The sequence below is a fragment of the Ovis aries genome, unplaced genomic scaffold (genome assembly GCF_016772045.2).
Source record: "Ovis aries strain OAR_USU_Benz2616 breed Rambouillet unplaced genomic scaffold, ARS-UI_Ramb_v3.0 scaffold_90, whole genome shotgun sequence".
In the NCBI taxonomy this organism is placed as follows: Eukaryota; Metazoa; Chordata; class Mammalia; order Artiodactyla; family Bovidae; genus Ovis; species Ovis aries.
The window spans coordinates 211,396-236,199 of NW_024599829.1; the positions used below are offsets into that span (position 1 = coordinate 211,396).

At 38.4% G+C, this 24,804-nt stretch overlaps 3 pseudogenes; all 3 read left to right on the top strand.

Moving 5' to 3' along the window:
- Positions 1-2,307: 2,307 nt before the first annotated feature.
- LOC101111602 (olfactory receptor 1165-like) lies at positions 2,308-4,543 on the top strand (annotated as a pseudogene).
- Positions 4,544-14,197: 9,654 nt separating this feature from the next.
- LOC101111340 (olfactory receptor 5D18-like) lies at positions 14,198-15,170 on the top strand (annotated as a pseudogene).
- Positions 15,171-23,477: 8,307 nt separating this feature from the next.
- LOC101111071 (olfactory receptor 5L1-like) lies at positions 23,478-24,416 on the top strand (annotated as a pseudogene).
- The last annotated feature ends 388 nt before the right edge of the window (positions 24,417-24,804 follow it).

Sequence of the window (24,804 nt, forward strand, 5' to 3'; positions counted from 1 at the left end):
TGCCATACATTTACATGTATCAGCCATGGGTGTACAAGTGATTCTCTTTTAAAATGCTCCTTTGGTTGGATTTACCAGCATATTTGGTGATTCAATCCCTGACAAACCTTCAGTTGAAATATCAGGCCAACTGTACTGATGTGGTTGACAATAGATTCTCAAACGAGTAAGCAGATATTTTCTTTATTTCTTAGCCCTCACATATTAAAAACAGCTTACACTTGTAAATGGGAACTTAATTAGCTGCTGAGTTGTAGGTTACCCATTTGGCTAAATCTTCCAAAATTAGATGCACCAGAATTGTCAGTCACTGAATAATTTGTGTAATCTTTGTTTTCCAATGCCCCTACATATGTGTATATCAAGATTTCCTACACAGGAAACTATGTGTGTGTGTGTGTGTGTGTGTATGCATGTTCAGTTGTGTCTGACTTTTTGAGATCACCTAGACTGTAGGTCACCAGGCTCCTCTGTTCATGGAATTTTCCAGGGAAGAATACTGGAGTTGTTGCAATTTCCTCCTCCAAAGAAACTATGTAGTATCATTTTATTGGGTCTTTCCTGATATGTGACATAAAGGAATTGGTGCAGGGATCACATGAATGCATTAAAAATATTAGTGCTATGACCTCTGTGACTATAGTACAGAAATATAGCTGGATCTATCATCAGTCAGTCAGTTCAGTTGCTCAGTCGTTTTTGCCTCTTGTGACCCCATGGACTGCAGAACGCCAGGCTTCCCTGTCCATCACCAACTCCCAGAGCCTACTCAAACTCATGCCTATTGAGTCGGTGATGCCATCCAACTAACTCATCCTCTGTCATCACCTTCTCCTCGTGCCTTCAATCTTTCCCAACATCAGGGCTTTTCCAATGTGTCAGCTCTTTGCATCAGGTGGCCAAAGTATTAGAGTTTCAGCTTCAGCATCAGTCCTTACAATGAATATTCAGGACTGATTTCCTTTAGGATGGACTGGTTGGATCTCCTTGCTGTCCGTGACAGGATCATAACACCTAATCAATCTCCCCTCTACCAACCCATAGCTGATGACACTCATATTCAAGGCATGACAAATAATAAGCCTAACTGGCTAAATGCTAAAATATGTATAGTATAATATTGTGTATTTTGTATACTGTAATGTTAACTGTGTTTCCATATCAATATATGTTCAGTTCAGTCGCTCAGAAGTGTCTGACTCTTTGCGACTCCATGAATCGCAGCACCCCAGGCCTCCCTGTCCATCACCAAATTCCGGAGTTCACTCAGACTCAAGTCCATCGAGTCAGTGATGCCATCCAGCCATCTCATCCTCTGTCGTCCCCTTCTCCTCCTGCCCCCAACCCCTCCCAGGATATGAGTCTTTTCCAATGAGTCAACTCTTCACATGAGGTGGCCAAAGTACTGGAGTTTCAGCTTTAGCATCACTCCTTCCAAAGAAATCCCAGGGCTGATCTCCTTCAGAATGGACTAGTTGGATCTCCTTGCAGTCCAAGGGACTCTCAAGAGTCTTCTCCAACACCACAGTTCAAAAGCATCAATTATTCGGCACTCAGCCGTCTTCACAGTCCAACTCTCACATCCATTTATGACCACTGGAAAAACCATAGCCTTGACTAGATGGACCTTAGTCGGCAAAGTAATGTCTCTGCCTTTGGATAGACTGTCTAGGTTGGTCATAACTTTTCTTCCAAGGAGTAAGTGTCTTTTAATTTCATGGCTGCAGTCACCATCTGCAGTGATTTTGGAGCCCCCCAAAATAATGTCTAACACTATTTCCACTGTTTCCCCATCTATTTCCCATGAAGTGATGGGACCAGATGCCATGATCTTCATTTCCTGAATGTTGAGCTTTAAGCCAACTTTTTCACTCTCCACTTTCACTTTCATCAAGAGGCTTTTTAGTTCCTCTTCACTCTCTGCCATAAGGGTGATGTCATCTGCATATCTGAGGTTATTGATATTTCTCCTGGCAATCTTGATTCCAGCTTGTCATGTAGAGATATGTAAAACTAAAAAGCACATTGTATCAGCCATAATTTGGGTTAGGTTCATTGGAAAATATACTAATGTAATTTTTCATAATTTTAAGAAGTATAGCCTCTATATTGTCTTCCCAGGTGGCACTAGTGCTAAAGAACTCTTCTGCCAGTGCAAGAAACATGAAGAGACAAGGGTTCAGTTCCGGGGTCAGGAAGATCCCCTGGATGAGGGAAAAACAACCTGCTCCAGTATTCTTGCCTGGAGAATTCCATGGACAGAAGAGCCTGATGGGCTATAGTCCATGGGGTCGCAAAGAGCCCAACATGGCTGAAGCGAACGAACATAGCATGAACACAGCCTCTGTATGGAGGTGAATTATTTTTAAAAACATCAGTAATAGGTCAATGACAAAGAAATCATATTGTAAATGACAGAAGAGGAATTTCCCTTTAGTTATTCTATATGTGTGTATGTTAGTAGCTCAGTTGTGTCTGACTCTCTGCGACCCCATGGATTGTAGCCTGCCAGGCTCCTCTGTCCATGGGATTCTCCAGGTAAGAGTACTGGAGTGGGTTGCCATTTCCTTCTCCATTATTCTGTCTATAGCTCATGACAATAAACTCTGTAAGAATTCTTCAGGGTTTGAGTCCCTAAGGTTAGGTGATCAGACATAAAACAAATTAAAACACCATCCTGTAGTATAATTTCTAGGTCTACTTATTATTCAAGGACGTGTTCATTCTCATGCTGCAATTTCTTGACTGTTGCAAAAATAACATGATATATCTTGCTATCTTTATTATCTATATTTTGCAGGGATCCTCAACTTTCTGAATAAAGGACTGGAAATATTTAAAGAAAAAATTCAATTTTGATACAAAGTGTGTATGCAGCATATTAATATTAGCAAGGAATCTGTCATAAAAATACACCAAGGATATCTGGCATTTGATGAGTTGATTAACCTAGGATCAACCTTACTCTGATCTGAGGGATATGGGATCCAGAAGATTTTTGGCAGAGGAAACCTATATGAACTGAAAATAGCAATATACAGGCTAAATTCTACTTTTATTAATCCCAGAACCATCGTGCATGTGCAGTTATATGTTTAACCTCAGAGTAATTTACTATTAAATTTTTCTTTATGTATTAAAATTGTTTAATCTTACCCAGAGCAGTTGTACTGTTATCATATGACTGCCGTAATTCAATCGATTATTTGTTTAGTTTTTTTTTTTTTCTGATTTTCTTCTATGTAGCCTGTGTTCTCATATAATTATATTTTATCTTGAGGATATTTAATGCATCATATTTATTTAGGAATCATTTATATAAAACACTGCTACTGATAAATACTATTCTCTCTTGTTTTCCTGGTAAGGAAACTAAAGTTCTTAAGGATAAATCTAATTTCCCACAATGGAATTCACTTAAATTGTCAAGTAAAGACCAATCTGACACTTCAGAACATTCCTGGGTTATACACTGATCACACTGCCTTCACTAGCTTAGTTTGGGCTATCTTCAGTTTCTTTCACTCCACCTTCTCATGTTCCACTGCTCAATTTTAATTCTTGTTTATTTTTATCTTTTAAATCAAGATCCATTGTACTGGATGAAGGAAATCAGAGCCCTGTGACCATGTGCATCCTCTTGGGCTTTTCAAAACACCCATGCCTCCAAGCACCCCTTTTCCTGATGTTCTTGACCATTTAAACAGTCACTCTGGTGGGAAACCTTGGCATAACTGTAGTCATAAGGATCAATCTCAAACACCACACACCAGTGTACTTTTTCCTCAGCCATCTATCCTCTTGGGATATTTGTTCTTCCAGTGTATTTACACCCAAAATCCTAGATACCTTGGTTGTGGAAGACAGAGATAACTCTTTCAAAGGATGCATAGCACGGTTTTCTTTGGCTGTGCATTTGTGATTCCAGAAATGTCCATGCTAGCAGTCATGGCCTATGGCCAGTTTGTGGCTGTTTGTAACCCCCTGCTCTACACAGTTGCTGTGTCTCCTAAGCTCTGCAGCCTCAAGGTCGCTGGAACATACACGTGGGGTGGAATGTGTTCCTTGACAATCACATGCTCTCTTTTGGCGCTGTCCTTCTGCAGTTCTAATGTCATACATCACTTTGGCTGTGAGTATTCTGCATCATCTCTGCTTCCTGTTCTGATACCTATTTCAGTCAACTGACATGTTTCATCATTTCTACATCCAATGAGGTGTCAGTAGCCTCCTGATTATCCTCACCTCCTATGTTTTCATAGTTGTCACAGTCATCAAGATGCCTTCAGCTGGTGGACTCCAAAAAGCCTTCTCCACCTGTGCCTCCCACCTGAGCACCATCAACATTTTCCACAGGACTGTCCTGTTCCTTTATTGTGTACCCAACTCCAGAAGCTCATGGCTTCTGGTCAAAGTAACCACTGTGTGTTTTACTGTCATGATTCCTATGCTGAATCCCCTTATCAATAGTCTTAGGAATAAAGATGTGAAAGAGACTGTCAGGAGTTTGATAACTATGAAGCTGCTTTCTCCCTCAATATAATTCAGAAGCCCAATGGGACTGTAAAACCATTTGAAGTAAAGTCAACCTGTATATAAGCCAAATAAATATGCTTGTGTTCATATTACACCTAATAATTTTCACATACATTTCGGATACTAGTTTAACCTTTATTTTAGGTAAATATATGATTCTAGAAATCAGCAAACTAAAATGGACTGGAATGGGTGAATTTAACTCAGATGACCATTATATTTACTACTGTGGGCAGGAATCCCTTAGAAGAAATGAAGTAGCCATCATGGTCAACAAAAGAGCCCAAAATGCAGTACTTGGATGGAATCTCAAAAATAACAGAATGATCACTGTTCATTTCCAAGGCAAACCATTCAATATCACACTAATTCAAGTCTATGCCCCAACCAGTAATGCTGAAGAAGCTGAAGTTGAGTGGTTTATGAAGACCTACAAGAACTTTTAGAACTAACACCCAAAAAAGATGTATTTTTCATCATAGGGGAATAGAACGCAAAAGTAAGAAGTCAAGAAACACCTGGCATAACAGGCAAATTTGGCCTTGGAATATGGAATGAAGCAGGGCAAAGGATAATAGAGTGTTACCAAGAGAACACACTGGTCATAGCAAATACCCTCTTTCAACAACACAAGAGAAGACTCTACACATGGACATCACCAGATGGTCAACACCAAAATAAGATTGATTATATTTTTTGCAGCCAAAGATGTACAAGTTCTATACAATCAGCAAAAACAAGACTGAGAGCTGACTGTGGCCCAGATGATGAGGTCCTTATTGCAAAATTCATACTTAAATTGAAGAAAGTAGGGAAAACCGCTAGACCATTCAGGTATGACCTAAATCAAATCCCTTATGATTATACAGTGGAAGTGAGAAATAGATTTAAGAGACTAGATCTGATAGATAGAGTGGCTGATGAACTATGGAGGGAGGTTCATGACATTGTACAGGAGACAGGGATCAAGATCATCCCAATGGAAAAGAAATACAAAAAAGCAAAATGGCTGTCTGGGGAGGCCTTACAAATAGCTATGAAAAGAAGAGAAACAGCCTTTTTTTGTGGCATCTTTGTCAGGTTTTGGTATTAGGGTGATGGTGGCCTCATAGAATGAGTTTGGAAGTTTACCTTCCTCTGCAATTTTCTGGAAGAGTTTGAGTAGGATGGGTGTTAGCTCTTCTCTAAATTTTTGGTAGAATTCAGCTGTGAAGCCGTCTGGACCTGGGCTTTTGTTTGCTGGAAGATTTCTGATTATAATTTCAATTTCCGTGCTTATGATGGGTCTGTTAAGATTTTCTATTTCTTCCTGGTTCAGTTTGGAAAGTTGTACTTTTCTAAGAATTTGTTCATTTCTTCCATGTTGTCCATTTTATTGGCATATAATTGCTGATTGTAATCTCTTATGATCCTTTGTATTTCTGTGTTGTCTGTTGTGATCTCTCCATTTTCATTTCTAATTTTATTGATTTGATTTTCTCCCTTTGTTTCTTGATGAGTTTGGCTAATGGTTTGTCAATTTTATTTATCCTTTCAAAGAAACAGCTTTTGAGATTCCTTTAAAAATTGCAAATAGAACTGCCTTATGACCCAGCAATCCCACTGCTGGGCATACACACCAAGGAAAACAGAATTGAAAGAGACACATGTACCCCAATGTTCATTGCAGCACTGTTTATAATAGCCAGGACATGGAAACAACCTAGTTGTCCATCAGCAGATGAATGGATAAGAAAGCTGTGGTACATACACACAATGGAGTATTACTCAGCCATTAAAAAGAATACATTTAAATCAGTTCTAATGAGGTGGATGAAACTGGAGCCTATTATACAGAGTGAGGTAAGCCAGACAGAAAAACACCAATACAGAATACTAACACATATATATGGAGTTTAGAAAGATTGTACTGATAACCCTGTATGAGAGACAGCAAAAGAGACACAAATGTTTAGAACAGACTTTTGGACTCTGTGGGAGAGGGAAAGGGTGGGATGATTTGGGAGAATTGCATTGAAACATGTATACTATCATGTAAGAAACGAATCACCAGTCTATGTTCGATACAGGATACAGGATGCTTGGGGCCGGTGCATGGGGATGACCCAGAAAGATGATGTGGGGTGGGAGGTGAGAGCGGGGTTCTGGATTGGGAACTCATGTACACCCGTGGCTAATCATTTCAATGTATGGCAAAACCAAAATAGTATTGTAAAGCAAAATAAAGTAAAAACAAAAATTAAAAAAATAATAATAAAAAATAAAAGCCTGGGTAACCAGAAAAAAAAAAAAAGAAAAAAAAAGAAAGAAAGAAAAGAAGAGAAGTGAAAAGCAAAGGAGAAAAGGAAAGATATGAGCATCTGAATGCAGATTTCCAAATAACAAGAAGAGATTAGAAAGCCTTCCTCAGTGATCGATGCAAAGAAAGAGAGGAAAACAACAGAATGGGAAAGACTAGAGATCTCTTCAAGAAAATTAGACATACCAAGGGAATACTTCATGCAACACCTGTGGTGGATACATGTTGATGTATGGCAAAACCAATACAATATTGTAAAGTAATTAGCCTCCAATTAAAATTTAAAAATTTAAATAAAAAAAGAAATAGTATTGACTTAACAGAAGCAGAAGATATTAAGAGGAGGTGGCAAGAATACACAGAAGAACTTTACAAAAAAGATCTTCACTACACAGTTAATCACGATGGTGTGATCACTCACCTAGAGCCAGACATTCTCGAATGTGAAGTCAAGTGGGCCTTAGGAAATATCACTATGAACAAAGCTAGTGGAGGTGATGAAATTCCAGTTGAGCTATTTCAAATCTTGAAAAAATGATGCTGTGAAAGTGCTCTGTTTGTTTCAATATGCCAGCAAATTTGGAAAACTCAGCAGTGGCCACAGGACTGGAAAAGGTCAGTTTTCATTCCAATCCCAAAGAAAGGCAATGCCAAAGAATGCTTTAACTACTGCACAATTGCACTCATCTCACATGCTAGTAAAGTAATGCTCAAAATTCTCCAAGCCAGGCTTCAGCAATACATGAACCATGAACTTCCAGATGTTCAAGATGGTTTTAGAAAAGGCGGAAGAACCAGAGATCAAATTTCCAACATGCACTGGATCCTCGAAAAAGCAAGAGAGTTCCAGGAAAACATCTATTTCTGCTTTATTGACTATGCCAAAGCCTTTGACTGTGTAGATCACAATAAACTGTGGAACATTCTGAAAGAGATGGGAATACCAGACCACCTAACCTGCCTCTTGAGAAATCTGTATGCAGGTTAGGAAGCAACAGTTAGACCTGGATATGGAACAACAGACTGGTTCCAAATAGGAAAAGGAGTACGTCAAGGCTGTATATTTTCACCCTGCTTTTTTAACTTCTATGCAGAGTACATCATGAGAAACGCTGGGCTGGAAGAAACACAAGCTGGAATCAAGATTGCCAGGAGAAATATCAATAACCTCAGATATGCAGATGACACCAGCCTTATGGCAGAAAGTGAAGAGGAACTAAAAAGCCTCTTGATGAAAGTGAAAGAGGAGAACAAAAAAGTTGCCTTAAAGCTCAAATTCAGAAAACAAAGATCATGGCATCTGGTCCCATCACTTCATGGGAAATAGATGGGGAAACAGTGGAAACAGTGTCAGAATTTATTTTTGAGGGGCTCCAAAATCACTGCAGATGGTGACTGCAGCCATGAAATTAAAAGATGCTTCCTCCTTGGAAGAAAAGTTATGACCAATCTAGATAGTATATTCAAAAGCAGAGACATTTCTTTGCCGACTAAGGTCCGTCTAGTCAAGGCTATGGTTTTGCCTGTGGTCATGTATGGTTGTGAGTTAGACTGTGAAGAAAGCTGAGCACCGAAGAATTGATGCTTCTGAACTGTGGTGTTGGAGAAGACTCTTGAGGGTCCCTTGGACTGCAAGGAGATCCAACCAGTCCATTCTGAAGGAGATCAACCCTGGGATTTCTATGGAAGGAATGATACTAAAGCTGAAGCTCCAGTACTCTGGCCACCTGATGTGAAGAGTTGACTCATTGGAAAAGATTCTGATGCTGGGAGGAATTAGGGGCAGGAGGAGCAGGGTACGACCAAGGATGAGTGGCTGGATGGCATCACTGACTCGATGGACATGAGTCCGAGTGACCTCCGGGAGTTGGTGATGGACAGGGAGACCTGGCGTGCTGCGATTCATGGGGTCACAAAGAGTCAGAAACGATTGAGCGACTGAACTGAACTGAACTGCTAATATTTTATTATGAAATATGTATTTCATTATGCATTCTAAATAAAAGTCCTTTGATGTGTGCATCATGAATATTTTCTCCTAGATTTTGGCTGATCTGGTGATGTATTTAGGTGAACACATTTCCTTATGTTTAATGAATCAATGTTTATCAAACTGTTTCTTTACACAGTGAAGTGCTTCTAATGTCTTATTTAAGATCCACTTTTTACCTCCATGATAATAAAGATATTCTCATATTTTATGTGTTGAATTATCACAAATTCAATATAGTATTATATTTTATATTCTACTTCTTCTATTTTCTTTCTTTTTTTAATTTTATTTTTACTTTATTTTACTTTACAATACTGTTTTGGTTTTTCCATACATTTACATGAATCCACCACGGGTGTACATGCGATCCAAAACATGAACCCCCTCCCACCTCCCTCCCCACATCCCTCTGGGTCATCTCCGTGCACCAGCCCCAAGCATGCTGTATCCTGCATCGGACATAGACTGGTGATTCACTTCTTACATGATAGTATACATGTTTCAATGTCATTCTCCCAAATCATCCCACCCTCTCCCTCTCCCTCTGAGTCCAAAAGTCTGCTCTACACATCTCTGTCTTTTTTGCTGTCTTGCATACAGGGTCATCATTGCCATCTTTCTAAATTCCATATATATGTGTTAGCATACTGTATTGGTGTTTTTCTTTCTGGCTTACTTCACTCTGCATAATCGGCTCCATTTTCACCCATCTCATCAGAACTGATTCAAATGTATTCCTTTTAATGGCTGAGTAATACTCCATTGTGTGTATGTACCACAGCTTTCTTATCCATTCATCTGCTGATGGGCATCTAGGTTGTTTCCATGTCCTGGCTATTATAAACAGTGCTGCGATGAACATTGGGGTACATGTGTCTCTTTCGATTCTGGTTTCCTCGGTGTGTATGCCCAGCAGTGGGATTGCTGGGTCATATGGCAGTTTTATTTGCAATTTTTTAAGGAATCTCCACACTGTTCTCCATAGTGACTGTACTAGTTTGCATTCCCACCAACAATGTAGGAGGGTTCCCTTTTCTCCACACCCTCTCCAGCATTTATTGCTTGCAGATTTTTGGATCACAGACATTCTGACTGGTGTGAAGTGGTACCTCATTGTGGTTTTGAGTTACATTTCTCTAATAATGAGTATTACTGAGCATCTTTTCATGTGTTTGTTAGCCATCCGTATGTCTTCTTTGGAGAAATGTCTATTTAGTTCTTTGGCCCATTTTTTTGATTGGGCCCATTTGGGGTTTTTATTTTCTCTTTTTGCATAGATTTTAAAATTTATTTCAACCTGAAAGTAAATTTTGATGGGGTATGACTATAAGGTCATTTTATATTTTGACTTATTGGTATATATTTATCCCAGAAATACTTATTGAAAATTCACTCATTTTAACACTGCTCTGTAGTGCCAAAATATTCATAGAGTAAATATCAGTATATGTTTAGTTCTATTCCTAGACTTTCTGTATGCTTCTAGCTGTTTTATAATCAGATCTACCCTTAACTAATAGGCTTTGACATCAGGTTGAGCAGCTCCTAGAAAGTTACTATTTATCTTGCAGGATGTTTAAGATATTATTTATCTTTACATTTTAAAACAAACTTTAGAATTAACCTTGTATAGATTTAGTGTAGAAATACAGTAGGATTGTAGATCTATTTGCAGAAAATAATAAGTTTGCATCCTGAAGTCTTCCAAATCATAAGCAAGGTACATTATTATGTTTATTTAGATCTACTTCATGTTTTACAATGTATATATTTTAATTAATCTGGATGTGTGATTATTTTTCATACTGGTTTAAATATCATTTGTAAAATGTGTATTGTTTTTCAATTAGGATTCAATGAATTTTGGCAACTCTAAAAATATCTCCCAATAATTTTATTACTTATTTGTAGATTATTTTTGGATTTTCAACATGCATATCATACAATCTCTAAATAAACCTTTTCTGGATATGTTGTTTCCAATGACATTCCTTTTATTTTTTTCTTATGTTTGGTTAACTAGCTGAAAACTTTAGTATAATTTTTGAATAAACAGTAAAAGTGGGTATCCTTGACTTCCTCATCTAACAAGGAAAGTATCAATAGTTAACATTTCATCCTTAAAATGTTGAGCAAATATATCTCATGTATTTTTTATTTTGTATATGTCTATTTGTTATATTTTGGTTTTTATTTTTTTTTATTTTTTTTTCATGTAAGTAAGTCACTTTTATTTATTTTTTTTTCAATTTTTACTTTTTTTTTTTAATTTTAAAATCTTTAATTCTTACATGCATTCCCAAACATGAACCCCCCTCCCACCTCCCTCCCCATAACATCTTTCTGGGTCATCCCCATGCACCAGCCCCAAACATGCTGCATCCTGCGTCAGACATAGACTGGCGATTCAATTCTTACATGATAGTATACATGTTAGAATGTCATTCTCCCAAATCATCCCACCCTCTCCCTCTCCCTCTGAGTCCAAAAGTCCGTTATACACATCTGTGTCTCTTTCCCTGTCTTGCATACAGGGTCGTCATTGCCATCTTCCTAAATTCCATATATATGTGTTAGTATACTGTATTGGTGTTTTTCTTTCTGGCTTACTTCACTCTGTATAATCGGCTCCAGTTTCATCCATCTCATCAGAACTGATTCAAATGAATTCTTTTTAACGGCTGAGTAATACTCCATTGTGTATATGTACCACAGCTTTCTTATCCATTCATCTGCTGATGGGCATCTAGGTGGTTTCCATGTCCTGGCTATTATAAACAGTGCTGCGATGAACATTGGGGTACATGTGTCTCTTTCAATTCTGGTTTCCTCGGTGTGTATGCCCAGAAGTGGGATTGCTGGGTCATAAGGTAGTTCTATTTGCAATTTTTTAAGGAATCTCCACACTATTCTCCATAGTGGCTGTACTAGTTTGCATTCCCACCAACAGTGTAGGAGGGTTCCCTTTTCTCCACACCCTCTCCAGCATTTATTGCTTGCAGATTTTTGGATCGCAGCCATTCTGACTGGTGTGAAGTGGTACCTCATTGTGGTTTTGATTTGCATTTCTCTAATAATGAGTGATGTTGAGCATCTTTTCATGTGTTTGTTAGCCATCCGTATGTCTTCTTTGGAGAAATGTCTATTTAGTTCTTTGGCCCATTTTTTGATTGGGTCGTTTATTTTTCTGGAGTTGAGCTGCATAAGTTGCTTGTATATTTTTGAGATTAGTTGTTTGTCAGTTGCTTCATTTGCTATTATTTTCTCCCATTCAGAAGGCTGTCTTTTCACCTTGCTTATATTTTCCTTTGTTGTGCAGAAGCTTTTAATTTTAATTAGATCCCATTTGTTTATTTTTGCTTTTATTTCCAGAATTCTGGGAGGTGGATCATAGAGGATCCTGCTGTGATTTATGTCTGAGAGTGTTTTGCCTATGTTCTCCTCTAGGAGTTTTATAGTTTCTGATCTTACATTTAGATCTTTAATCCATTTTGAGTTTATTTTTGTGTGCGGTGTTAGAAAGTGATCTAGTTTCATTCTTTTACAAGTGGTTGACCAGTTTTCCCAGCACCACTTGTTAAAGAGATTGTCTTTACTCCATTGTATATTCTTGCCTCCTTTGTCAAAGATAAGGTGTCCATATGTGTGTGGATTTATCTCTGGGCTTTCTATTTTGTTCCATTGATCTATATGTCTGTCTTTGTGCCAGTACCATACTGTCTTGATGACTGTGGCTTTAGTCAGTGAATGTTGAATATATCGAGCAAATTTTCTCTTTTTAACTCCTTTAATATTTTGATATGGTAACACATATACATATTTTGTAAATTTCCAATCAATATATGTGTTTTCTTCCTGAGAAAATTACTATAAGCATTACATATTTACCTTTTTATTAGTTGATTAGTTTAATGTTTCACAATTTTATGTATAATTTAAAATTCTATGATAATTTGTAAGATTGTTCTGTAATTTTCTTTTATTGTCCTTTACTTGTTAGTTTCTGCCATCAAGATACATTTGCCACTTAAAACAAAAATGGTATGAGAGTCTTCTTATGCAATTCAGGGAATATTATGTAGAAATGAAAGACAGTGTGATAGGGAGATACAAAAGGACAGTATTCATGTCAAAAAAATAAAACCCACTATAAGTTAATTGCTATTCTGTTCAGTTAAGCTGTTAAGTAGTCTTTGACTCTTTGCGATCTGATGGACTGCAGCACACCAGGCCTCCCTGTTCATCACCAACTCCTGGAGACTACTCAAACTCATGTCCATCACATCAGTGATGCCATCCAACCATCTCATCTTCTGTTGTCCCTTTCTCCTCCTGCCCTCAATCTTTCCCAGCATCAAGGTCTTTTCCAGTGAGTCAGTACTTTGCTTTAGGTGGCCAAAGTATTGGAGTTTCAGCTTCAACACCAGTCCTTTAGTGAATATTCAGAATTGATTTCCTTTAGGATGGATGGGTTGAATTTCCTTGCAGTCCGAGGGGCTCTCAACAGTCTTCTCCAACACCACAGTTCAAAAGCACTGATTCTTAGGTGCTCTTATTTCTTTATGGTCCAACTCTCACATCCATACATGGATGTGAAAAACCATAGCTTTGGAAAAAACATAGCTTTGACTACTAATACACAATGGAGTATTACTCAGCCATAAAGAATACATTTGAATCCGTTATAATGGGGTGGATGAAACTGGAGCCGATTAAACAGAGTGAAGTAAGCCAGAAAGAAAAACACCAATACAGTATACTAACACATATATACGGAATTTAGAAAGATGGCAATGATGACCCTGTATGTGAGACAGCAAAAGAGACACAGATGTGTAGAGTGGACTTTTGGACTCAGAGGGAGAGGGAGAGGGTGTGATGATTTGGAAGAATGGCATTGAAACATGTATACTATCATGTAAGAAACAAATCGCCAGTCTATGTCCGATGCAGGGTACAGGATGCTTGGGGCTGGTGCACGGGGATGACTCAGAGAGATGTTATGGGGAGGCAGGTGGGAGGGGGTTTCATGTTTGGGAACGCATGTATACCTGTGGTGGATTCTTGTCAATGTATTGCAAAAGCAATACAGTATTGTAAAGTAAAATAAAGTAAGAGTAAATTTTTTTTTAAAAAAGTATTCTTCTTAATGGCTGAGTAATACTGTATTGTGTATATGTATCACAGCTTTCTTTTGAACACTTTAGACATTTAGCAATAGTCCATAAGAAACACAGAGAGGTTCTAATAGAAACACTTTGCTTCTTCTTCCAGCTTTGGAAAGGAGGCATTAACTGAGGGTCTTACATCCTCATTCTCTCTAATATTTTTGTTTCCAGGGCTGATTCAGATTCTGACAAACAGAAACCATGTTTCTATCAAAGAAAAATAAAAGCGGGGCCAAGTTCACTGTCCTAGGCTTCTCTGATTACCCAGAGTTGCAAGTCCCCCTCTTCTTGATATTCTTCACCATCTACAGTGTCACTGTGGTAGGGAATCTTGGGATGATAGTAACCATCAAAATTAATCCCAAACTGCAGACCCCCATATACTTTTTCCTCAGCCACCTCTCCTTTGTGGATTTCTGTTATTCCTCCATAATTGTTCCCAAGACCATGGCGAACTTCATGGTAGAAGACAGAATCATTTCATTCGTAGTCTGTATAATACAATTCTTTTTCTTTTGTACCTTTGTGATGACAGTCCTTTTTATTAGCTGTGATGGCCTATGACTGCTTCGTTGCCATCTGCAACCCTCTGCTATACAGGGTGGCCATGTCCCTGAGACTTTGCGCCACGTTAGTGGTTGGATCTTTTGCCAGGGGAACAACCTGCTTCTTGACATTCACATGTTCTGTTAGCAAATTATCATTTTGAGGTTACAACACAATCAATCACTTTTTCTGGGAGTTCTCCTCCTTGCTTTCCCTCTCTTGCTCTGATACTTATCTCAACCGGTTGCTGCTTTTTATTTTTGCCACTTTTAATGAGGTCAGCGCACTCTTCATCATTCTCCTGTCTCATGCTTTTTATTGTTGTCACCATCTTCAAGATGCCTTCAGCCTGTGATCGCCGCAAAGCCTTCTCCACCTGTGCCTCCCGCCTGACCGCCATCAGCATCTTCCCCAGTACCATCCTCTTCCTCTGCTGTGTGCCCAACTCCACAACCTCCAGGCACACAGTCAAAGTAGCGTCTATGTTTTACACGGTGCCATCCCCATGTTGAATCCCCTGATCTATAGGCTGAGAAATAAGGATATCAATGAAACAGTCTCCAAGATAGTGGGCTCTAAACTTTTTCTTATTGAGCATTATAATAATAATTTTGTTCTTGATATGTAAACAAAGTGTAGCTACAAGGGTTGGTTTTTAAAGATAAGTTTAAATTAATGAAGAGTTAATGCTGCAAAATTTATGGTTGCCAGGAGAGGCAAGAAGTTTGGGGGAAAGGGTTAGTTTGGGAGTTTGGGATGAACGTGTACACTCTGTTATATTTAAATGGATAGCCAACAAGGATCTGCTGTATAGCACACAGAACTCTGCTCAGTGTTATGTGGCACCCTGGATGGGATGGTAGTTTGTGAGAGAATGGATATATGTATCTATATGCCCGAGTCCCTTCTCCATTCACCTGAAACTATCAGACCATTGTTTGCTAATAGGCTATATCCCAATACCATAATAATAATAATAATAATTTAAAAGAGAGAATTCTTTAAAATAGAAAGAACATGCATTTTGGCTCAAAGAAATTAACTTAGTTCTCTCTTATTTACCAGGAAAAAACTATCAATCTCACCATTTTCTAAGTTTTCATCTAAAAAATTCAGACAAGATAAATGTATTAAATATATTAAAATACAATATAGATATGTGGCATACCTTGTGTAATCTTAATAAATTGAATTTCATCTCTTTCACACCTAGAATAACTAGGCTATCAATTAGCAAGTGCATTTCTCTTACAAAAATACAAATAGCAGTTAAAATAAGACATGGTGTTCATCCTTCAAAGGCTTAAAATCCAGTGTTGAGAGTAAGGTAGTTAAGAAAGTGATAACTGTGCAAGTTGGAAAATACTACCACAATGGGTTTGAGAGGAAAAACAAAAGTTCAAGTCCTTCATAAAACAGGTATTATGTTGACGTGGCTTGGATAACTTAAGAGACAGACTTTTAGGAAACATATTTCAATGTAGGCATTTTATCCAGGAGACTAAAGTATAGCAAACAAGGAAATCAGAATATAATAATGTATTAATGATAATTTTTTTAACTGAGTGACTAGTGCATAAGTTACATGTACATTTGTCTCCATGTTGGAGCATTTGTGTTGTATTGTGGATATGGGTTACTTGGCACAAAGTTGATAAGACACGGATTATATTCTGAATGTATTTTCAAAAGAGCTCCAGTGTGACAGCATGAGCAACTATGATAGACTCCACCAGAGGATTAAAAATACAGGACGAGCTCTCAGAACATCTTTCATGCAAAAAAGAAGCATAACAAGTGCCTGCCCAATTGATATTTCATTCTATTATTCTACCTATGAAGACATCAAAAGTATTATCAATTCTTTTTTTTTCTTTTACTAAACTTAATGTCTGTATCCTTCTCAAACAAACTTGCATCTTAAAAAAAAAGTGCTTCCATTTGACCAAGGAGTTGAAAACTATTTGCCTGTATAACCATATTCAAAATAAAATGCAAACTAGGTAGTCATTAGTTTGCTGTGGTTGTTGTAGTTTACTGGCTAAATTATGTCCAATTCTTTGCAACCCCATGGACTGTAGCCCACCAGGATCCTCTGTCCTTGGGATTACCAAGGCAAGAGTACTGGAGTGGGTACCTTCTCTAGGAGATCTTCCAGACCCAAGGTTTGAAACTGTGTCTCCTGCATTGGCAGGCAGATTCTTCACTATTGATCCACCTGGAAAACCTGGATATTAGTATATAGTCAGGTCCATTTAATAAGGTAAATTAGAAATAAGATCTCTTTAGCATCAATAGCTCAGGCTTTCTTGAATAACTTAAACACTGTTCTCCTCCACTCAATATGTGCGTTAGTTACTCAGTCGTGTCCGATTCTTTGTGACCTCATGCTCTGTCCTTGGGATTTTCCAGGCAAGAATAATGGAGTGGGTCGCATTTCCTTCTTCCTCTCTACTCAATGTGCCTAAATAAATTTCTAAATATCTACTTTTTTAGATGAAAATATTGAGACTATTTGGGACTATTAACAGTAAATGGGATTAGACATTCTGTCAGAAACTCTGTTGGAATAGTAATGACACACCACCCTTTCATTCAGTTTTTCAAAACTATATTTCATCAAAGTTTTCTAAGTAATACATTAAACAAAGTTAATTTCTCTTTCAATTTTGGTAAAGGCTAAATTTTTGGAGATTCTTTCAAAAGGACATTTTACCTAATGTGGTTTATTTCAAGCAGGAACCCAATTCTCCACTTATAAAGACATGCCCATCTCTTCTTTTGCTTCTCATTAAATGATCAAATTGATTCCTCCATTTTTTAATATAGTCTACATTTGAGAATAACTGGGTAATATAAGGTTCTTGAAGCGACATATTGTGTCAGTTATAAGAAAGGCCCTGTTGCTATGTTATAATCTCTTGGAATTTACGCAAACTCTTAGAATAGCTGCCATGTGAACAAGCACAGGCTAGGATATTGGATAATGAGCAATATAGCTCATGGCCCTATCCCATGAAGCAGCATGGAGCCAAACTCCAGACTGAACTATGAACCCTCTTAGATCACCTAGCCTGGCAAGCTGATAGCATACACGTAATCAGACCAGCACAGATCAGTCAGTTCTGGATCAGATCAGCAGAGCTGCCTCACTGACTTATATAATAGTGATCTATGCAATAGGCAGCTGTTTTTAACTCATTGGGATTCCCTGGTGGCTCAGACAGTAAAGCATCTGACCGCAAGGCCGGGAACCTGGGTTCGATTCCTGGGTCGGGAAAATCCCCTGGAGAAGGACATGGCAATCCACTCTAGTATTCTTGCCTGGGAAATCCCATGGACAGAGGAACCTGGTGGGCTACAGTCCATGGCGGTCGCAAAAAGTCGGACACGACTGAGCAGCTTCACTTTCATTTTCACTTTAACTCATATGTTTTGGAGTAGTTTGTTATGCGACCTTAAAATACAACTGATTGTCTTAATTTCTGATGTTACCATGAACATCTTCCCAAGTCTTACCATAGAGCAGTTAAGCATTTCTGCTTTCCTTCTGTTTGGAGGCAGCTTAGTTAAAATGTACAATTAAAGACTTCAGAAAATTTAACACATTGTTGATGTTAATGAATCTTTTGATGAAATGATTGCCTAAAACACTGATCTTATTGATATAAATACAGCTCATCAAAACCTTAAATCTTTGTACTTATTCAATTTATGGATAATGATGATAAAACAAATTTCAATTAAATATTTATATTTAAATCATTTTTAAAAATCTGTTTTGTCTTTAAGACAGATAAGCAAAGGTTTCTGTGAGTGGGTTGCATAGATGATATAAAACATCACTGCCAGTGATGCTGTCTTTTTAGTCATTCTTTCATGAGACTCTCTCCTTCAAGGGAATGCATTTTGCATCAATCCTTGCAGGTGTAGTAAGAATAATGACAAAAAAAAAGATGCCAATCAGATACTATCATCAATCTACTATATATGATCTCAAAACATCACTGTATTGGCTAAAACATATGTCTATTGCAAATCTCATATTTTCTGAGAAAAGAAAGATATATGAGCTAAAAGGAAATAAGTCATACCATGGGCTTGAAATGTCTTAATTAAAACAAATTTCAGGTTTCATGTAATGCAATGTTTCACATTGTTGTTATGTTTCAGGGTTTTGAAGTTTTCTATTACTTTTCTAATAGGGGTGATTCCCAAGGTAATCTATGAATGGATAGCAGGAACTTTTGCTTTTGGACAATGAAACATAAGGGATAGTGAAACTGCTGAGTGGAAAGGAGAGGCAGAAACACTCCACAACCTCAGAAAATAACCAGGTGAATCAATTTTAGGGAAACACATGAAGGTTGTTGAGAATATGGAAACCAGTTTACTTCCAACTATTTATAGTCATGAAATTCTTAGATGATTGTATATCCAGGGAAATAACCACATAGTATCATTCAAAACCTATTGGTTTAGGAGAAGATTATACAGACAGAGAAGGAGCAAACCTGGGAGATATGCCTCAGGCAGATCCATAAAATGGTCTCTACACATTCAGATATTGAAGCTGGATTTAGAAAAGACAGAGAGACCATAGATCAGACTTTCAACATCTATTGGATCACAGAAAAATTAATAACTCCAGAAAAGCATCTACTTCTGCTTTATTGACTGCACTGAAGCCTTTGACTGTGTAGATCAAAACAAACTGTGGAAAATTCTTGAAGAGATGGGGATACCAGACCATCTTACCTGCCTCCTGAGAAATCTGTTTGCAGGTCAAGACAGATAGAACCGGACATGGAGCAATGGACCGGTTCCAAATAGGGAAAGGAGTACATCAAGGCTGTATATTGTCACCCTGCGAAGTTAACTTATACCCAGAGCACATCATTCAAAATGCTGGGCTGGATGAAGCACAAGCTGGAATCATGATTGCTGGGAGAAATATCAATAACTTCAGATATGCAGATGATACCACCCTCATGGCAGAAAGTGAATAGAAACTAAAGAGGCTTTTGATGAAGGTGAAAGAGGAGAGTGAAGAAGTTGGCTTAAAATTCAACATTCAAAAAACTGAGATCATGGCATCTGGCCCCATCACTTCATGCATATAGATGGGAAAACGATGGAAACAGTAGCTGACTTTATTTTCTTGGGTGTGAAATCACTGCTGATGGTGACTGCAGCCATGAAATTAAAAAAAAAAAAAAAAAAGCTTGCTCCTTGGAAAAAAAGCGATTGCCAAACTAGAGAGCATATTAAAAAACAGAGACATTACTTTGCTGACAAAGGTCTGTCTAGTCAAAGCTATGGGTTTCCAGTAGGTATGTATGGATGTGAGAGTTGGTTCTTAAAAAAGACTGACTGCTAAACAATTGATGCTTTTGAACTGTGGTGTTGGAGAAGACTCTAGAGAGTCCCTTGGACTACAAGGGGATCAAACCAGTCAATCCTAAAGGAAATCAGTCCTGAATGTTCATTGGAAGGACTGAGGCTGAAGACCCATTACATTGGGCAGCTGATGCAAAGAACTGACTCATTGGAAAAGACCCTGATGCTGGGAAAGATGGAAGGCAGGAGTAAAAGTGTATGACAGAGGATGAAATGGTTGGATGTCTTCACCAGCTTGTTGGACATGAGTTTGATCGAGCTCCAGGGGTTGGTGATGGACAGGGAGGCCTGGCATGCTGCAGGCTTTGCAAAGAGTGAGGCTCACGAAGAGTCGGACCTGACTGAGTGACTGAATTTAACTGTACAAACCTTGGAGAGTTTCCTCCCCACTTTATATCTTATGAAAGTCATTAATTGTTTGTGTCCCAAGATGATATTTTTTTTTTCTTCACATCTTGTTGAGATCCCACAGAGACCAATGATTGGTTCTGGAAAATTAAGGGATATGGGCTTCGGGGATACACACATAAAAACATAAAGCCTGTGACATTTTCCCTCATAGCATCCTCAGAAACAAAGGAAGCAATATCTGTCAAAAGGTTGCTAGACTACATTCTATTTTGGAGAGGAAAGGGATGAATGATATTTCCTGATGTCTGGAAAGTAGGTTGCTTCTTTTTTCAGGGGACTAAATTATTACTAGCGATGTATAAGAGAAAGAGGAATGGTAAAGAGGTCAGCGGCATTAGGAATAATTCTTACAAGTCTGTATTTGGAGAGTTTTTAAGAAATGCCAAGTTTGAAGCACTCTATGAAGTGGATGGCATCACTGACTCGATGGGCATGAGTTTGAGTAAACTCCAGGAGTTGGTGATGGACAGGGAGGCCTAGCATGCTGCGATTCATGGGGTTGCAAAGAGTCAGAAACAACTGAGCGACTGAACTGAACTGAACTGATGAAGTGTTTTCCCTTTACGTACTGAGAAACAATATGAGATGAAATGGGGACACTTCAATCTATAGAATGAAATATCTTGAAACAGCTATTAGTGTAACAGGGGAAAGAGTGTGAGCCAGTTGGGAAGAATGCTTGATTCCTCTCCCCTTCCATCTGCCTCCACTCTCCAATTAACTCCATCCAAGGAATGTGGGAAAGACATCAGGGAGATTCTCTTGAGACTCCCTTTGATGCTGAGAGTAGTGGTGAGGGGTCCTCAAAACTGCAGATGGAGGAGCACAGACATGTGAACCACCTCTGAAGCAGACAGGAGAGCAAGAACTTTAACCTTGTGAAAAGGTCATGCATCTCTACAGCAGGTTTCTCAAGTATGATGCTATTAACATCGGTCAAGATATATATTTGGTCTTTGCTTATGTTGAGGATATGTGGAAGGGTGGGAGTGGGGAAAGAGATGCCGTCCTGCACCTTATACACTTAGCAGCATCTATAGTCTGCCCTCTGGATGTTTGTAGCACCCCTTCCTATTGTGACAGTCAACAATATTTCCAGACATTGACAAATGTCCAACAAGGATCAACATCACTCCTGCTCTATAAATAATCAGCAGCCTGACTTTTCATCTTTAGAACTTAAAAACAGGAAAAGATTTTCAAAATTATGCACCACGTTGAAATAAAAAAATACAGCTCACTTATTCCTGGCCCTTTGAAGAGAGAAAAGCCTTCCATCACAGTGATAATTTGTGTTCAAACAGGAGTCCTTAATTCACATATCCTTTATCTCTTGAAGTTATTTGAAGAAGGAGGAAAAAAATGGCTGTGTTGGCTCTTAGTCCAGATTCACTTTCCTCCTGGAATAAGCAGTCAGTGCTAATAAGTCATTTTATTGTTAGTTAGGATCAGGAGAGTGAATAAATGAGCATGTTCATACCCTTTGTTGGCATCTTTTACGTGTCCAGGTCTTAGAAAGTATCTCTCCTATATTAAAAAAAAAAAAAGGCAAATTCCTGCATGCATTTTTTTGAAAGTAATTGGTAAAACTGTTTATTTTCTTGGATGTTTTGACAATTAAATATGCACGGAGATTTATGTTTAGGTATGCCATATTCTACCTTTGTGATCTGACTTCCTATTTTTAACTTGACACTTTCTCATAGTCATTGTTCAGGTTATTGAAAGTTCTTCTGAAACCTACATAGTTTCCTATAATATGCATGCAGCATAACTTTGACCCTCCTGTTTGACATTTTGTTTCTAAGCTCCTATAATAAATAATAGTGCAATGCAGCAAGAAGAATTTGTGTTAATTTAATATTCACAATTTTGATTTATTGAATAGATTTAAAGTAGTGAGTTCATTCATCAAATAGGTTTTAGAAGGCTTCAGGGTCACAGTTACATAAAGTTTGTGTGCGTGTTAAGTTGCTTCAGCTGTGTCCAACTCTTTGCAACCCCATAGAGTGTAGCCCACCAGGCTCCTCTGTCAATGGGATTCTCCAGGCCGATGTTGGAGTGGGTTGCCATTTCTTTCTCCATACAGAAAGTTTCCATTCAGTTCAGTCGCTCAGTCTTGTCTGACTCTTTGTGACCCCATGAATCTCAGCACACCAGGCCTCCCTGTGTTCACTCAGACTCACGTCCATCGAGTCAATGATGCCATCCAGCCATCTCATCCTCTGTCGTCCCCTTCTCCTCCTGCCCCCAATCCCTCCCAGCATCAGAGTCTTTTCCAATGAATCAATTCTTCGCATGAAGTGGCCAAAGTACTGGAGTTTCAGCTATAGCATCATTCCTTCCAAAGAAATCCCAGGGCTGATCTCCTTCAGAATGGACTGGTTGGCTCTCCTTGCAGTCCAAGGGACTCTCAGAAGTCTTCTCCAACAAAAGTTCAAAAGCATCAATTCTTCGGCGCTCAGCCTTCTTCACAGTCCAATTCTCATTAGACCTAAGTAATAATTCTCTGTACAATGATGAACATTTTATAGCATAGTTTAAAAATCGCTGCTGCTGCTGCTGCTGCTACTAAGTCACTTCAATTGCTAAAATAGACTATAAAATTCACTTTTCCATTTAAAAAGTAATAATACAAATGATGCTTGTGTGTTAATAATCTTAAATAAGCATACTTCTCATCATTTCATCAAAAAAGAGAAACTTCCTACATACTATTAAAAAATTCCCAAGGATACTAGTATTTCCAAAATTGATTTAACAGTGTAGCAGTAAAAAGGTATTTAAATTTCAAACTTTGCTAATTAAGTAATATTTGATGTCTTTCTAATGATTCAGTTCCAAGCTGTATATTGTGTAGAGCTACTTTAGATCATTATATAGATTTTCATGGATGTGAATTATTTCATGTGATCTGTGAATTTAAATGTGAGCTCTATGCATTTGTGGATTAGGATGTCTGAACTTTTCTTAAGCTTCAAAATGTCAATATTTTATTTCTTTGCTGAAAAAAGTTGACTATCTTATTTATTCTCATGTCTTTCTTAGGAGATATTTGGAGATGATCTCACAGAGAATAACTATTAACTTTTTTTTTTTTCTGCAACCACAGTAAAGTGAATACATGGATGAGGAAAACTGCACTGCTGTGTCACACTTCATCCTCCTTGGATTCTCAGATGCCCCTGAGCTCAGAGTCTTCCCCTTCCTGCTGTTTCTTTCCATCTATGGAGTCACAGTTTTGGGAAACCTGGGCGTGATTGTCCTTATTCAGATTAGCTCTGGACTCCACATCCCCATGTACTTTTTCCTCAGCCACTTGCCCTTTGTGGATTTCTGTTATTCCATGATCATCACCCTAAAGATGCTAGCTAACATCTTAAATGAAGACAAAGGCATTTCCTTCCTGGAATGCACTGTGCAATTCTACCTGTTTTGCACATTGGTGGTAACTGAGGTCATTCTGCTGGCAGTGATGGCCTATGACCACTCTGTGGCCATCTGTGACCCGCTGCTCTATGGTCACCATGTCCCAGGATCTCTGTGTGGAGTTGGTGTCTTGTTGCTACCTCAGTGGTGCTATGTGTTCTCTGATTCACTGTGTTTAGCTCTTCAGGTCCCATCCTACAGATTGAATATGACCACCCACTTCTTTTGTGATCTCCCCCCTCTCTTGTCTCCTGCTTGCTCTGATGCGTCTGTGAATCAGTTGATGCTATGCACTGGGGCCACTTTCTATGAGATCATCACCATCATGGTCATCCTCACACCCTACTTGTTTATTCTCATCACCATCCTGAGGTGGTGCGCTCTGCAGAGGGAAAGTGCAAAGCCTTTTTCACCTGTGCCTCCCACCTTACAGCCATCACTGTCTTACAGGGAACGGCCCTTTTCATTTATTGCCAGACCCATTCTGGCAACAGCATGGGTACTGACAAAGTGACCACGGTGTTCTACACTGTAGTGATCCCCATGCTGAATCCACTGATCTACAGTCTGAGGAACAAGGATGGATGTGAAAGAAGCTCTCAGAAAAGTGGTGAACTTCAAAATATTATCCTAGAGAATATTTTCCTAGCAGAACTCAGGGTTAGAAACTGGAGGCTGGTGAAAAGGTGATAATGATTGCAGTGTTGAAAGGGCAGAACTGAATTAGGTAGTTTTGAGTGAGTCTTCCTGGCTTATTATTTTGTACCTCATATCCTGTCAATTTATAAGAGTAGTCTACTTCTTTACATTTATTCAGTTTAAAATGTTTTAAATGGTTCTTAGTAATTGGAATCAAGATTGCCGGGAGAAATAACCTCAGATATGCAGATGACACCACCCTATGGCAGAAAGTGAAGAGGAACTAAAAAGCCGCGTGATGAAAGTGAAAGAGGAGAGTGAAAAGTTGGCTTAAAGCTCAACATTCAGAAAACGAAGATCATGGCATCTGGTCCCATCACTTC